The sequence below is a fragment of the Larus michahellis genome, chromosome 8 (genome assembly GCF_964199755.1).
Source record: "Larus michahellis chromosome 8, bLarMic1.1, whole genome shotgun sequence".
Taxonomy (NCBI): Eukaryota; Metazoa; Chordata; class Aves; order Charadriiformes; family Laridae; genus Larus; species Larus michahellis.
Window position 1 is genome coordinate 2,795,489 of NC_133903.1, and position 15,390 is coordinate 2,810,878.

Sequence of the window (15,390 nt, forward strand, 5' to 3'; positions counted from 1 at the left end):
TTTCAGGTGAATTTTGTTCTCGGGTCTCCGTTTTCCCCATACTTGGTGCCGTAGCTTCCACACTGCCATGGGAAGGTGAAGGATCCCTACTACCACCCAATTTAGTAGAACACTACGCATCCAACTGACTTCAGGGGGCCATAAACTGCTTACAATTGTAAGACGAGTGATTTCAACTGGGCAGAACTCCCTTAAAGTAAGCACGTATTTACCTGTTTTGCTGAATCAGGGCATGTTCTCCTTACAGGGACTTTGTGTTTTAGCATCAGCTATTTTGGTATCTTCTTCTCCTAAGATTATTTCCAGTGGAAAGAACACAGTATTTTTCATTCCAGCAGTATTTTTGGTAACAGTTACTATTTCCTGACAATATGTCTGTATTTTAGGACAAAACCAAATTACATGTTGGAAGCTCCTTTTCCCACTGCAGTTTCTCCAGCACTACTCATGAGCCAGTAACATCAACACCATAATCTGGAAGAGGCACAATAGACGCTATATTAAGTTTTATACAGACTTGCCATCAAATTACATGCAATAGCTACTTGATCATGTTTTTATCAATCCGTTTTCGCCTGTCCATTTGAAAAGCAATTGCTTTTATCTTGATGGCTTATTTTTTAATTCAGACCATGCAAGGGTTTCACCTGGAGTTTTTGCCTGATGACAGCAGAATTCTCCTGTTCATCTGATTTTGCTGTTGCGTAGTTGCGTGATAGGGGGTGACAGGCAAAAAGAACCCTCTCGCTGTAATTCATTTTAATTGTTTTTCTGATTTTTGTCTTTTATTATCTGTTCCTTAAGGGGAAGTCTATAAAAATCTTGACAGCAGTTAGAACTTGATGCTGTAAAACAGTCATGCAAAAAACAGTGACAAATATTTTTTTTGTTTGCTCTCCTGCCTGCTGCTATGCTCCAGAAGGCACTGAATTTACCATCAAACTTCTGCAGAGGTAGAACCTGGCTTTTCAGCTCAGTAGATCATAGGTAAAATCCTACTCCCTCACTGGACCATATCATCATTATTACAATACAAATCCTAAGTACTTTGTGTAATCTTCTGGGCTATTTTCCTAGTAATCAAGTGCTTTAGGAGAAAACAGGAGGATCGTAATTGTGGAAAATTGTATTATGTTGCATTTTTTGCCCGTTCCCTGAGATCAAACGGGTTAATTTTCCCTTGCTCTACACCTTGTACAAACTTTGTATCAGAACAATTAACTCAATTTGGTTTTATATATATATAAATATATATACAATACATCTATAGATGTATTTTATATATTGTATTTTTATTGTATATACAGAATAAGGCGTTATCTTATGGTGTTATCTTAGAGTATAGATTTTTCTTGATGGTTGATTCCTTAAACGTGGTCGTGAAAAGACCCACAGAAGTTGAAAGAATTTCTAGTTTGGATTCAATGCAAATTATTCCTAACTTCCATCCCGGATATCCGCTGTTCTTCTGGTCAGTACTTTTACTTGAAGCTTAATACTAGTTTGCTCTAAAAACGGTTGTGAAGAACTATACTTGACTCAATAGGTTTTATTATTAAAAAAGGCCTGGGAAGTTATGGTTGTACTTATTTCTAAGTGCCAAACGATATCTGGGATACTTGCAGAGGTAACACGCAGAATGAGTAGAAATCGGGGAGAAATGAGTTCATCCACATGTTGCATTATCTACCTCGTTGGAACCTGCATACTTTGTCCTAGATTGCAGTTTCATTCTGAAACGGATATAAAAGCACCTTATGGGATGAAACTTTTAGGTATATTAAACCCATCCCGTGATGTTTATTTTTGTACGTGGACAAGAGATTACAGCTTTTGTTTTCAGCTTCCAAAGTCATCAGCAAAAGCAATCATGACTTTTTTGAATACTTACTTTGTAGTCTGGTATCTGTCCTACACTAGTTAATTCATGTAAATCTGAAGAAATGGTTGCAGGCAGGATGGCATCAGAAATATGGAAATATAGCATCTGGGTAGAAAGGGTTTTGCAACATTTCCATTGAAATTATTTTTTTTCTGCCAGATGAACAGATGCAGTGACAACAGACAGTCTTACCTGCAGCCTTTCTTTTGGGGAGATTAAATGAGTGAATCACGTATCAAAACATTATTTCGTTTGATTAAATAGAAGATACTTATAGCATTTCTAAATATAGACCAAATGGAGACAAAAAAGGGAATGTTCATGAGGAGTGGCCACTCTACACAGTCAGATGCCTTTTCTGTACCCAAAAGTATTTTTAAATTCCCGTTTCTTCACTTAGGTTGGGCGAATGCAGTTCACTGTGCGCCGAGGGTGTTTAACAGACTACAGTCCCGATGCTCATATTTTGGGCTGATTCTGTGGGCTGAAGACAAGTTTGCTTATAAATTTCCCTTTGTTTCCCATTAGAATAGCAACAACATACTTCACAGCTTTCAAGAATCTGCCTTTTCCTTATGTTTCGATACAAGTTCTGGAATAGGTACCTGGAAAGCCTGAAAATTTAGCAATGATAGAAGAATTTGTGTCTTGCAGAAAATTAGAAGATTTTGACATTTGTTTGCATTCTGAATAGAACATTAAGTTAATATGAATATATGTTTCAGGTTAATTTTAATGTCATTTAGATGTGAATGCTTGAAGATTTTATTATGTGATAAAAATAGAAATGAAAAATTCTCCCGAAGTCTTGAAATGAAATGTTTGATTTATCAAAACAGTTCCAATTATTTTAAAATGTCATTTTACCAGAAGTTGTTCATGGCAGGAAAAGTTTCAGTTTTGATGAAATGCAACTTTCTGGTGGGAAAGCGAGCTGACGTCTCCCCAGGACTGCCTGCTGGAGAGCCAGCTGGTCACAGCCTTTGCCCGGAATTAAGTGGGTTTTAGCCCTTTGACCATTGGTATGATATTGTAGTGTTGGGCTTTTTGGGTTTTGTCTTTTTCCTGACTGAGCTACATCTTCTTATTAAAATAATTTTGCATTTGTTCTGAAAAATTTACATATTTTTCTACATATATATAAACTCTCTTCTAAGAAGGCAAGCCAAACTCTTTTATCTTACTGTCCCTTTCATGGAAGTCTCTTTTGGCCATTTTTATTTGTGATTTTGCCTTTTCCCTTGATTATGTATAGAGATTTCGTTAGACTTTTTAGTATTCTGTCTTGCTTTTGGTTTACAGTGTTCGTCTTTGGAGCCTGAAGTCTTTGTATTTCTTTATCAAGGGAGGCAGGCTTTTTTGTAACTATATTTTCTTTACATTGTTAGCAATTCCAAGAATTTTCCTGAAGTAAGGGCTTTCGCTGCTTCTTGTAAGATACCATCATGAGTAATCCTGAGTCATTTAATTTTACATATTCGAAAATATCTTTTCTGAGATGGTCATACTGACATTTGTGTTCTCCGTCAACATAGTATTTAATACCGAGTCTAATGCTGTGTTTTCCCTGCTTTCCAGTGAACAATCTGAACCAAAATTATACCGTTATCTGAATGTTTTTGATCAAATACCTAAATGCTAGTATGGAAGATGAAGGTTGAAAGGTCAGGTTGGACGGGGCTCTGAGCAACCTGATCTAGTTGAAGATGTCCCTGCTCGTTGCAGGGGCGTTGGACTAGATGGCCTTTAAAGGTCCCTTCCAACTCAAACTATCCTATGATTCTATCATTATTGACTTTTCAGTTAAATGATGTAGCCTTCTGCAGAAATCAATTTTCCTTATATATTCACCAGCTATATTTAAGAACTAGCATTTGGCTAGCACTTTTCACGATTTAAAATAGAAAAAAATCTCTCATGCAGTGTCTTTCCTTAAGAGATCTCCAACACTTCACAGTCACATAAGCCTATTTTTCAATACAGGAAAGTTGAGGCACAACTGTAGAACCTTGTCCCAAGTCACTCAATGGCTGAAGCAAGCAGAAAAGGAGAAACCAAACCATTAGTGCTGTATCCGTCCTGCTTGGCTGTCATTCCGTTAAGTGAATCTGTTCCATTCATAGGAGTCTAATTTATATCGCTAGGCTCCAAGAAGTGTGTGTGCCGGGCATGCGTGTATGTTCCTAGACAGACGGATAGATGCACAGTTTACACGTCTACGTTACTTTTGGTATCACACCGTGAGCTGAAGTCTTGCTCAACCCTCTCTTGAGCACATTCCCATGAGTACCGTGAACATCCCCTTAAATAAGTATGTGTGGCAAATGTAAATTTTAGGATCACTTAAAGAACCACTGTCAAAAGTGTTAGCAAAGTGATTTTAATACGATATTTCAAAAGTGCAACTTAAAGTTTGATGGCAAGATTTGCTCTGTTAATTACTGCATGGGAAAACATACAAAGGAAAATTGAATTACACTCGAGTTAGAATGATTCACAGAGAGACCGAGGACACAAAGGGTAAGGGAGGCCCTCCCCTTGAGTCACCAGGTTCAGAATGGACCCCCTTGCTTTCTGAACTCCTAAACTCAGAGTCTGGGTGTGGCTGGATCCAGACTTAGTCCCAGACTTGGTCATTAGCATCAATTCAGAATGCAATCAGTGTTACTGAGGCAAAATCAAAGTTATCATACTACAGGGTTACATGCGATACAGGTCGCTTTCGAAAGACCTGCTGTTGGTAAAAGGTCTCTCTACCTCGAGGATCTACCTTGAGAGATGTCCCAGCTCAAGGGGAGATCACCACCATGCAGCCACGCTGCCTAGCTGGGAGAGCTCAAAGGCGGCTCACTTAGGCTGTTGTATTTGTGGGATAAAGTCGTTGGCACATAGTCAAATTACGTGCAATAGAAAAGGTATGCATGAGACTCCTTGTACCCACAACTTTCTTTGTTCCGTGATGAAAGAGTTTTGGAAAAGCCACCTGTTCTTTATGCGTTAAGCTCATGATCGATGTTCCAAACTCATCTATACTGTTGTTTACTGTGTCCTTTGTGGGTTTTCGGAGAACAGATTGAGCTAGAGGAATTCTTGGCCTGGCTACAGCTCAGACCTTTACCTCCTTTGGAGCCAGCACCAAATTGCTGCTAGTTTGATTAAGGGGTTAAGCACATCCGTCACAGTGTGATCCATCTTGATCTTCCAGATGAGTCAGGAAGAACCACTGTTGTTTGTTTCTGACAGGTGTAAGCCAATTGGTATAGGGAACTGAAGTCTCCAAGGCATTTCCTTGGCCCCCAAGGGACCCCTTGGCTTCTAGCCATTGGCATTTTGCCATCAGCTGCATTCTGTGTCTGGCAGTACTATCCCCCAGGAAAGAGCACAAATCTTTCTCCTCATGAATTAAAGCCCACAACTCTGGGTAGTTAAAAATCCTCCACCTTTTTCTTTAGCCTCATGAGCTTTATTAGCACTCTTCCTGCATGTTTTTTGGCTTTGGAGAAGGGTCCTGATGTGCTTTTTGTAATTTAGCTGGTCCCCTCAGAACGGGTTGCAAACATTTTGTTTGGAAAGCTATTTATGGATGGCAGTCTGGCCTTCCTCTGCTAGCTTCTTCTTCCACTTATTTCCCTGTTTCTGTTTGATTTTCTCACGTTGATCTTTGAAGTTGCAATGTCTGGTTTTCCTGTAGAGTTCCTGGATCTCCAGTGCTGGGCTTTGCGCAGATAACTTGGCCCATGTTGTATTGCAGGAGTGGAGGCTGGAGAGGTTTGGGCGTGATGGCTCTGAGAGGTGTGTAGATCTTGCTTTCCTGCGATTTGAAATTGGCCCCCACTGAAGTCATGGCAATAATAATCTCATTGGCTTCTGGAGGAATCGTAGCAAGAAGCCCCCTAGAAGACAGTGGGATTATTTTTGCAGTGTCGGTCATTAGCACTGGTGGCAAAACCGAGACATAGAGCCTTTCGTATACAGAATAGCTCTCAAGGTGGCAACCAAACCCTTAAAATTGCAAGACGTGGCTGCTCAAAACTGGGAAGATGGGTACAAGAATACAGCTGATTTTTCAGAACTAAATAATTGATTTTTGGATGATTGGGGTCATTAATCTCAGGAAAGCCCAAGATCAGTAAATGTCTTGATCTTTTTGAAAGGCTACGCTCAATTGAGAGGCCAGTCCCTGCTTTCCTCTCAGGATTGCAAAATTACAACTTTCAGGCCACGCTTTGGAAGGGGTTGGATGTAACCTGTGCCTTTTGCGTGACATAAATGAATTAGATGAGATGATCCGGCACCAGAATGCCCTTATGTCTCCGTTAAAGATTGAGATCGCCACCGTGTGAGCCTATGAGGAGGAGAGAGGATTTGTCCTCATCCATCTCCTGCCTTTGGAGAGCACTGCTTCTCTTGTGTCTTCTCACTGTAGGTGTTGTCCAAGGGCTCCCACCCTACCATTTGTATGACACTGTATTTTCACCACTTGGGTTGCTCTCACCAGTTGAGCACTGCCTATTTTAGCAATATAAAGGTTAAGTGTTTAGGCTAAGTTCATCATCTAGACTCCTCCACCGTTGGTGGAGAAAGTTCAACACCTCCAGAATGTAATTCATCCCATCCAAAAATAGATGACTAAGACAGGAAGAATGAATCATTCTCTGGGGGTTGGTGCGCATCTCTCTGTTCACTGATGATAAAAGAAGTCTAGACAATTACCTTAACCTAGACATCCAGCTGTAAGACACCTTCAGCTGTGTGAGATCTAGCTATGCTTTCAGGTCCCTAAAGACAGATTTCAAAACCCCTGTTCAAATGCGAAGTAGCTTTCTGATTTCCCTGCAGCTTTCAAGCTGAAGTCACTTTTGACAATCAGACGACTTCTGTCTCAGTGAGACACATATGGCAGTTTTACCATAACTGAATAGCTTTTTAATGAAAGGGTTCTTACCCTCAGTCCCATCTGGGAATTATCCATGAGAAGTTGATGATGGTTTGAGGAATATTTCTTTCTGTTACTTGCTGAATCATTGCCACCATTAAATATTGCTGCATAATTTCCTCACAAGGAGTCTGTTCCATGTAGATAATATTCAAAATGTGGTCCCCATTGGTTACTTTGATTGAACATATGCCACAGAGCTTGTCCTCCATGAGCAAGACCACAACTCTTCAGCTGGTTGGTTGCAAACACATTTGTGAGTTCATTTCTCATGGTCTGAAATTCATCTCTCATCCTTGCTTTCCTATGAGCTCATTTGTTAAAGCATTTGGGGAAAGGCAGACAGGGAAAGGCAAGGGATGACTGCAGAAGGAAAGGGAGAAGGTGACAGAGTAACAAGACCATAAGGAGTTGCAGTGCATCCATGGAGACCCAGAGAAGGAGGCTGCAGTAGAAACAAATGAGAGGAGCTAAAACCTCTCACATTGCACGGGCAAAGAGCTGCCGGATCCACTGTTGCAGTTGCGAACTGCCCACCTCGCCCCATGGAGACGAGCGTTGCAGGAGCAAAGACCAGCAAAGCAGCCTGGGGCACTCGAACATCGGCCGCTCCCCTTTCCAGCCCACGTCTTAGAGCAGAGCCACCTGCAGCTGGTGTTTCCATGAAGAGACCGGACAGCGATCGGAGGCAAGCACAGCCCAACTGCTGTCCCAGGTGGATGGCCTTCCTCCCAGGGTGGTGATATCGGTTCCTGTTTGGTTGCAGAGCAGATAGGTGAGGACGATGATGTCTCCAGTGGGACAACATGGTTCACCAACAGAGGTGGGCAGCCGTGTTGCTCCGCAGGCAGGGTGGACTGTTGGAGGGGGGACAGTCTGTATGTCTAAAGCTTCCGTCCCAGGCAAGTTAGAAGGAGAAGAGACTACTCACCTTTGGTAGTTCTGCAGAGAACAACATCTTGGTTTGCCTTGAAATACATGAAGATTTAAGTCCTTTGATTTTTGCTTTGAGATTATTTTTTGCCCTTCTCTTTTTAAGAAATTCAACTCAATATGGAAGCTTAGTATTCAAGGAAAATACTGAAACATTTTAACCGTTATGCCTTACTGAAAACATCCCTTTTTTCAAGATGCCTTTTGTGTCTCTTTTGGGAGAGGGCAGTAACTTTGGATGGGGTTTTTTTGGCATGTGTATGTGAATTTTCTAGTTGCCAGAAAAAATAATTTGCCCAGTGATGTTACAGGTGTCTCCTTGCCTCCCCTGCCAAGACATCTGCCCACTGCTGCCTGCCGGAGCCCTCGGTGCAGTCCGAGCCGAAGCGATGGATGTGTTTCTCTCCGGGAGTTCCCTCCTTCAGTCCTCGCCGTGTCAGCTCTGAACGCAGCCTGCCAAGATTCAAGCAAATACTCAAGAAAAGGTTGAGGTATTCACCGAGCTCGAACTATTGTACAAGAAATACCCTGAAGCAAAAACAGAGCAGTGAGACACCATCACACGGAGTCGCTTCCCCCACCCCGGCAGGCACCATGCCGTACCAGACAAACTCCTCCAGATAGGATCCAGGCAGAGATGTTTGCTTAACACAGCAGCTCTTTGAAAAGGCAAATAAATGGACAGTGAAGCTACACAGACATGTCACTGTGCAGCGATTTCCGTTTAGCATTTACGTTTAGTGCCAGGAAACCCTGACTCATGAATATGAAATCAGAAGGAAAGGAAGAAAGCAGTTGTTCATTATTAGAGCTTCGAATTGGGCATGTGGTGGAAATTAGCATTAAAAAACACATAGATTAAAAAGAGGGGCTGGCTCTCATGGCCCAGGAGGCTTGAAGACCCCACCTCTGCAACCAGGGGACGTGCTTTCTTGGGGCGCTCTCTGCTAGCAGGCTTTGCCTATGGGGTGTCACTGCTGGAGAAGGGCCCTGAAGCTCAGGGTTACCCATGATGAAGTTCTTGCTTGCGTAGAGGCGGGGGAAAGCAGATCCTGAATATTCTTGGAAATCCTCCAAAATTACACTGAGGCAATGGTGAGCAAAAGCAGGAAGAATAATTATCAGAAATAAGAGAAATAATCGAGAGCAACCTTCCAGGGAAAGGAACAACCTCAGACAGAAATCCTGAGGTCTGAGAAAAGCTCAGATTTAACTGAGATGCAACATGAAGGACCCCACAGCCCTGAGCCTTCTGCAGGTGGGATGCCCATGTCTGCCCTGTACCTGTGCTCCAGAGCTGAGAAGAGCCACTCTGAGCCTGGTGCAAGGCTGGCTCCCTTTAACACAAGCTGGTTTTCTTCCAGCCATGAAGGTGGGACACCATCCTTCTTTCTGTACCTATTTCCTCTTGCAAAAGATGAGCTCGTTCTGCCTCGAGCCCCCAGTGCGAGGGCCCCAAAGTGGGATGTGGGTCAGAAGAGTGGATGCTCTCACAGCAAATATTTTTGATGGTACCAGAAAGGAAGAAGCAAGTAGAGACATTGCTGCAGGGATTGATTTCCAAAGCAGCTCTTTTCATATAACCCTGGGAGCAGCTCAAGGCAGGGAGGAAGCATGCCATCCCCGCTATTGTCTTCATCTGAAGCCGCCCAGCTGTGCTGTATAAGTACCCCTCGATTTCCTTGCGTCTTGGTAATTCCAGCACCCTTAAAATATCATGAGAGCTAATCTAACAGCATGGGGCACAGCACTCGCAGCAACAGCACAACATTTGGCAGATACTCCAGGCCTGGAGCATGCGAGGTGCCACGATGGTGGCCACAGGGTGGGCTGGGCAGGAGGTTGGATGATGGGTTGGGTGGACAAGTGGGTGTGCATGGGACCGGCCAGCTCTGCTTCTCACCCAAGTGCCCCCATGCCACTGCTGCCCTTGGATGATGGGTTGGGTGGACAAGTGGGTGTCCATGGGACCAGGCAGCTCTGATCCTCACCCAAGTGTCCCCATGCCACTGCTGCCCTCGGTGACAACACTTGACCGTGGCTGTTTTGCAGACCCAAGCTTTGCCTGGCAGGGCTTTTCTCCGCCCCGCATTGGCTATGACAGCTTCAGAGAGTTGTTAGCAAGCGCGGTGCACTTGATGTGAATAATTAAAATACCTGCTGTGCTTTTAAATAGTTCCGAGCCAGCCTTGGAGCTGTGTGTGTGAGCGATGGCTGCTGTCTTTGGAGGAGGCCTAAGGAAAGCGGAGGGAGGAGGGCTGACATCCAGTGGGAAATTAAGGGCTGGATGCTCCTTCTGGCAGGAGGAGGGATGCTGCTGGCAGCTCCCATAGGGATGCGGCAGTCCCTACCCCCGAGTAGAGACCGGTGGCTGACGCAGCTCTCCTTGCTGATGAACGGGCATCTCTCAGTGCAAAACTCTCCAAAGTCTCCTCTCTGCCAAAGGTTTGAGATGCGGCTGAGCTCAGCATCTGTCCTTCCAGCTGCCCCAGGGCTCTCACGCTCCTTGGGCTCTCCCAACCCACAGGGTGAGGATATGGGGTGAGGGGACCGGGGCAGCACCGCAGTTTTGGGGGCAGCAAGTCGCTCCGTCGGCGTGGGGCACCTCTCCTGGGCACGCACAGGCGGCGTCTGGGGAGGATGTGCTGTCTTCTCCAAAGATGCTGTTTCCCCAAGATATCAATTAGACACTGAAATGAAAACAGTTTCCGCATGAACAATTAACAAAGAGTTTCCCGCAGTCTCCCAGCAGCCGGACTCCCTCTGTTCCTGCGATGTTGTCGCTACCCCCAGCTGCCTCCCAGTATTTCTCACAATAGCACTGAAGGGCCTCGTCCCCCACCGCTCTGAGAAGCTTCATGCAACGGGGGAAGATATCAAACACCACGTCGGTGTCAGTGCCGCTGGAGCGTGGAGCTGGGAAGCTGTAAATCATCTCTTCTTGTGAAAAAAATGGGTTTCTAGGCAGGGGATGGAGGGAAAAATGACATTTCCCATGAGTTAGTTTCAGATTGAATTAAACAATCGGTTGACCATAGATATATTTTTTTTTTTCTATATATATTTTACCGTGGAGAGACTGGGCAATTCCAATTTGGGGTCACTGTGCAGTGATTTTTTTTCCTCCATTTTTTTCAGTTCAGCCAATGATCCAAAAAATCGGTTATTTTCACAGCTTTGCCATAAATACCTCCAGGGCAGGAGAAAGCAGAGTTTCTAGTAGAAACAGGAAAAAAAAAGGCTGTTTGGGGACTGGGGCACAGCACAGTGAGGAAGGAGGGAGGGAAGGAGAGGTGTGCGCCGGCGGCTTTGCAGCAGCAAGCGAAAAGCATCCTGATGTTTGGTCCTTTGCCCGGTCTCACGTGGGGAGCGGGAGCTGCCTCCTGCCCCCCTCACCCGTGGCCCTTCGCCCGCGAAAGGCGAGGACTCCCGAGCTGAAGATCAACAAATTAGTCGTCTTCTCCCCCTGTTGCAGAATGCTATCCATCTAAAGATTTCCTTTAATTTAGAGCTGTGTAGAGTTTGAAAAGCCCTTCAAGTTCACTTGGGCTGATGAATTGGTAATTGAGTGTACCTGGATGTTGGTGCCGTCTTTGCCTCTCTCTGCATTTGTATCAGTCCGTGTTTGTTTTCCCGAGCTGTAAATCACTCGGAGCTTGGAGAGGCTTTTATCAAATCCTGCTAGGAGCCAGTCGCTTTCCCTTTCACAAACACATTGCTAATGCCACGTGGAACCCACTGGCTTTGCTGCTCATTTAAAAACAATGAGGATGTTATTAAATGCGAAAAAAAAAATTCCTTAGCAACAGGGGGAAGGAGGAGGAACAGAATTGCTCCTGTCTCTCCGGTGCTTGCTCCTTCAGTCTAATATCTGTCCCATTGATCTCCTAATATGCTCTGCTTTGAAACCCTGACGTATTGCCCCGCGCTCTCTTATCTCCCTGCGTGTCTCAGTCCGTTAGAGCACACATTGTTCTCGGCTTCATTAGCAGCCAGGCGGGTCAGCTGCTGGCCCTTGGTCCAGCCTCCTGCCAGCAGTGTGCCACCTCCCGGGCTACAAACCAGTGCCCCTTCCTCTGCAGGATCTGGCCCGCCTTGGCCAGCGCTGGGCATGGAGAGTTAAGCACGTGGTTTAAGGGAGTCACGTTCTTCACCTTAAGGTCTCCAGCTTCTCCAACGTGCCATTGGTGTCCACCTCTCCAGCGGCCTCTGAAGATACCTGGCCCTCTCCATCAGCTGTAGAGGGACCTTAGCTGTCTCTGTTCCCACATTACCTGTATCCATGGCTGGTATTTGGGCCAGTGAATGCGCTGTAACGCTGACAGGTTTGGCAAAAGGGAATTTCAGAAGAGGGAGGTAACAGTCCTGATTTGCAGTTCTTGGAGCCGCTCCGGTCCCTCACCCAATGGGAGAAACAGACAGCACCACGTGGCCAGCGTAACCCATGAGTGCAGCCTACCTTTGGAATATAGATTGATTTCAATGAACTGTTACACTGCTATTTGCTTAGGGGGGAAAAATGGCAAGTTAATTCCATTAACAAAGAAATGTGAGAACTTTGCAATCTGCGCCTGAGCACTTTGTGAGCATAAAACGAGGTGAAGTTTGCCAAACAGATTATTCATTACGAATTGTTCATTCAGCTCTAATTGCTTGGGTCTAGCTGTTGTTAGAAGGACTGCGTGACGCCTTTGTAGTATGCAGTTAAGGTCAGAAAAGCGTCGGTAGAAACGACTTCATGTTAAGTCAGGCTTTTCCTTGGGTGTATTGGTACTCTACCCGCTTAGCTTAGCAAGAGAAGTAAATGATGCTGCCTAGATTCTTGTTGTCACTGTGCAGCCCAGATAGCTAATGGAGAGTGAGTTGTGCTTTATTGACTCCCACTTTCTCCCTAGAAGGAATAATTAAATTCACCTGCAGAACCCCCATCTTCTCATGCATGGCAGCGTGCAACTTCCCTGCATCTTGGCTAACTAGATTAGAGATTACGCATGCCAGAATCACTGATGAGAAAGCACAAGCTAGACAGAATCTGGCTTGGCTTTCAGATCCCAGGTGGTATTTGCAGGACTTAGGCTTAGAAAAAGCATCACTTTTTTTTTGCTTCTAATCTGACAAACTTTGTCTGTAAACCCAGAGGAACAAGCAACAGGGAGCCCCACCGTCTGTCTTTCAACAGCGTTTTCTGAAATGGAGCTACACTTTAAAGTCTCGCCAGATCAGCCTTTCACTTCACAGAATCTGTGCCCGTCTCTAAAATACCGGGTTATTTTTTCTTACCCCCATAATATTCTCATCTGACATTCACTCTCCTGGAAATCACCCATCCAACACTCGCCTACCTGCATTCAAATACCTGTCATTGTTCTTGTGCTGCTGTCCTTCTCCTTCCAATTTAGAGATTATGTTTTATAACTGACCTTCAACTACCTATTGCCTCCTGGTGACACTTGTCACCCTTGTCTACCTGATTGATTAGTCTATTATGCTCTCCGCTCTCCTGATGACTTACAGATTGCCCGGTATCTGTCACGCGCTCGCGTTTTTTGTGTAATATTTATTCTTGGAGTTTTGCAACGCCCTCCGGCTGCCATTCTCTCTCCCCGTCCTCTCTCACAAATGTCTAGTTTGCGAAAAGGAGAAGAAAGCTTTTGCAAAAAAAAAAAAAAAAAATCCTACCTGCTGTGAGTTCACACACACGCTGGTTAAAATCCACGTTTAAGATGCTGTTGTTTTCAATGAGGCTCTTTGTTTTCTTTGCACTATTTGGAGGTGATAAAATGTCACCAGATCAGACTGCGATCAGTGACACGGCTGGGAAGGCAGCTTCCTCCGGAAAATCTCCTCACCTGCGTAAGTCAAAGAAACCGCGACAGAGCAGGGAGCAATATTGTGTTTAAAGATGCGTGTAGGTAGGAGGGTTCTGCCTCCACCGGAGGAGAGGTCTGGGACGTGTCCCAGATCCATCCATCTCCCTGCGCTTGTCAGAGGTTGTCCAGCTCTCTCATATTGTTCCAGGCCTGTCCCAGCTCTGTCCATCACTCTGACGTTTAATTAACTGCCCTGTTCTCCTGGATGTTGCACTGGATTTGCGTTGTCTTTCTGAAATACTCATGGTCATGTCTGAATATTACTAACAGGAGGAATAATAAAATGGTTGTCACTAATATCGCTATTATTGTTATTATGTTGATGATAATAAAACAAGACATTGAATATCACGAAGATGAGTAGTGCTACGATTAGTGTCACTTCTTCTTGCTATATGGGTTGTCTCGCATCGCAGGTGAGCAGGAGCTTGACAGCAGTGGTGAGCGCAGAGAGCCCTGGCCAGCCAGGCATCCAAAACTAAAAGAAGAACAGAGGAGGGGTTGGAAGGGACCAACGAGGACAATAAAATCACAATTAAGATTTAAAAACACATTTGCATGACCAATCCCCAGGTGTAAGGAGGATTATTAAGCTTATTAAAATCTGTCCCTGCTGGGTGGCTGGTGCTGGTGGTGGCAGTGGCTCCTCACTCCTCCAGGAGCTCTGCTTTGATGTCCGTCTTGTACCGTCTGCCCTGTGCATGCCCAGAGCTATCCATCTTTCCTGCATCTCTTTCATTCCCCGTCTGGCATTTGTCCCGTTCTTCTTACTTCAGTCCCAGGTCCCCTTCCAGTGTTTCTTACAGTCCCTCCTCCTCTGGCGGGTGGATTTCTTTTCCCTTTGAGTTACCGTGTTGAGCAGATGATCTCATTTCGCACTTCCCCTTGGTCCTCTTCCCGTTGACCTCCAGACTCCGAGTCTGTGTCTGATCCATGACCCAAGTAGCTGTGCTGTCCCTGGGATGGCTGTGTGTTAACCAAGCCATCAGTCCGTCGTTGATACCCCCTGATGAAACTCCCTCTTATGTTTTCTTTTTCTTGCTTGCAGTTCAAATACTGGGCTTGGTGACCATCGTGTGGGATGCTGAATGCTGTGTCTGTGTGCCTCCCAGCCCCTGCAGACAACAACTAGGAGACGTTCATGACTGTAGCAGGAACCAGCAGCGACACACGGACGCAAAGGTAAGGGGTGACCTTTTCAATAGCATCTCTGGAGTGCGAGAAGTAGCTGGTGTGAGACAGCTGGCCATGGGAGAGAGCCAAGAGTGGTCACATAGATGGAGCAAGTCTCTCTGGAGAGGGTTCAAGAACCTGGAAATCCTCCCCAGGAGTGGATCACGAAGGGGATCCTCATGGCATTCATTTCTGAGGGGGAACAGGCTGGTGCAGACATGGACAGTGATCCAGGGTTGTCTTCCTCACGTTGCTGTTCTTGGGGTGATTTCTGGTGGGCCTCTTCTCTGAGTGCTGGCCAAGCATGGACCTTCGTGGGGAAACCCCGAATGGCTGAGCTGCGGCTGCTGCACTCCTGAAAGTGTGGTAGCAGTGAAAGTTATCATGGTTGTAATTCTTATTTTTATTTTTCAAGACTGAGTTCACATTCTCCTGTTAAGATTTAAGGAATATGGAAAAAGTGCATCTTTTTTCCCCCAGATGAAAAGTGCAATGTGTGCCTCCATCCCGACTTCTACAAAATTGTGTTTCACAAAGCAGAAAGAGAACATCAGGCTCATGTTGGTGCTGTAATTTGGTTTTCTAAGACCGGAGTT

At 45.0% G+C, this 15,390-nt stretch overlaps 1 protein-coding gene across 5 annotated transcripts in view; it reads left to right on the top strand.

Annotated features, from left to right (window-relative positions):
• Nucleotides 1–15,390, top strand: part of ELFN1 (extracellular leucine rich repeat and fibronectin type III domain containing 1) — a 111,784-nt gene that overhangs the window by 47,435 nt on the left and 48,959 nt on the right. For all 5 annotated transcript variants that reach the window (XM_074598474.1, XM_074598472.1, XM_074598471.1 and 2 more), the window contains exon 3: nucleotides 14,670–14,803. The gene's annotated coding sequence lies outside the window, so the exon portion shown is untranslated. The remainder of the gene's footprint in view (nucleotides 1–14,669; nucleotides 14,804–15,390) is intronic.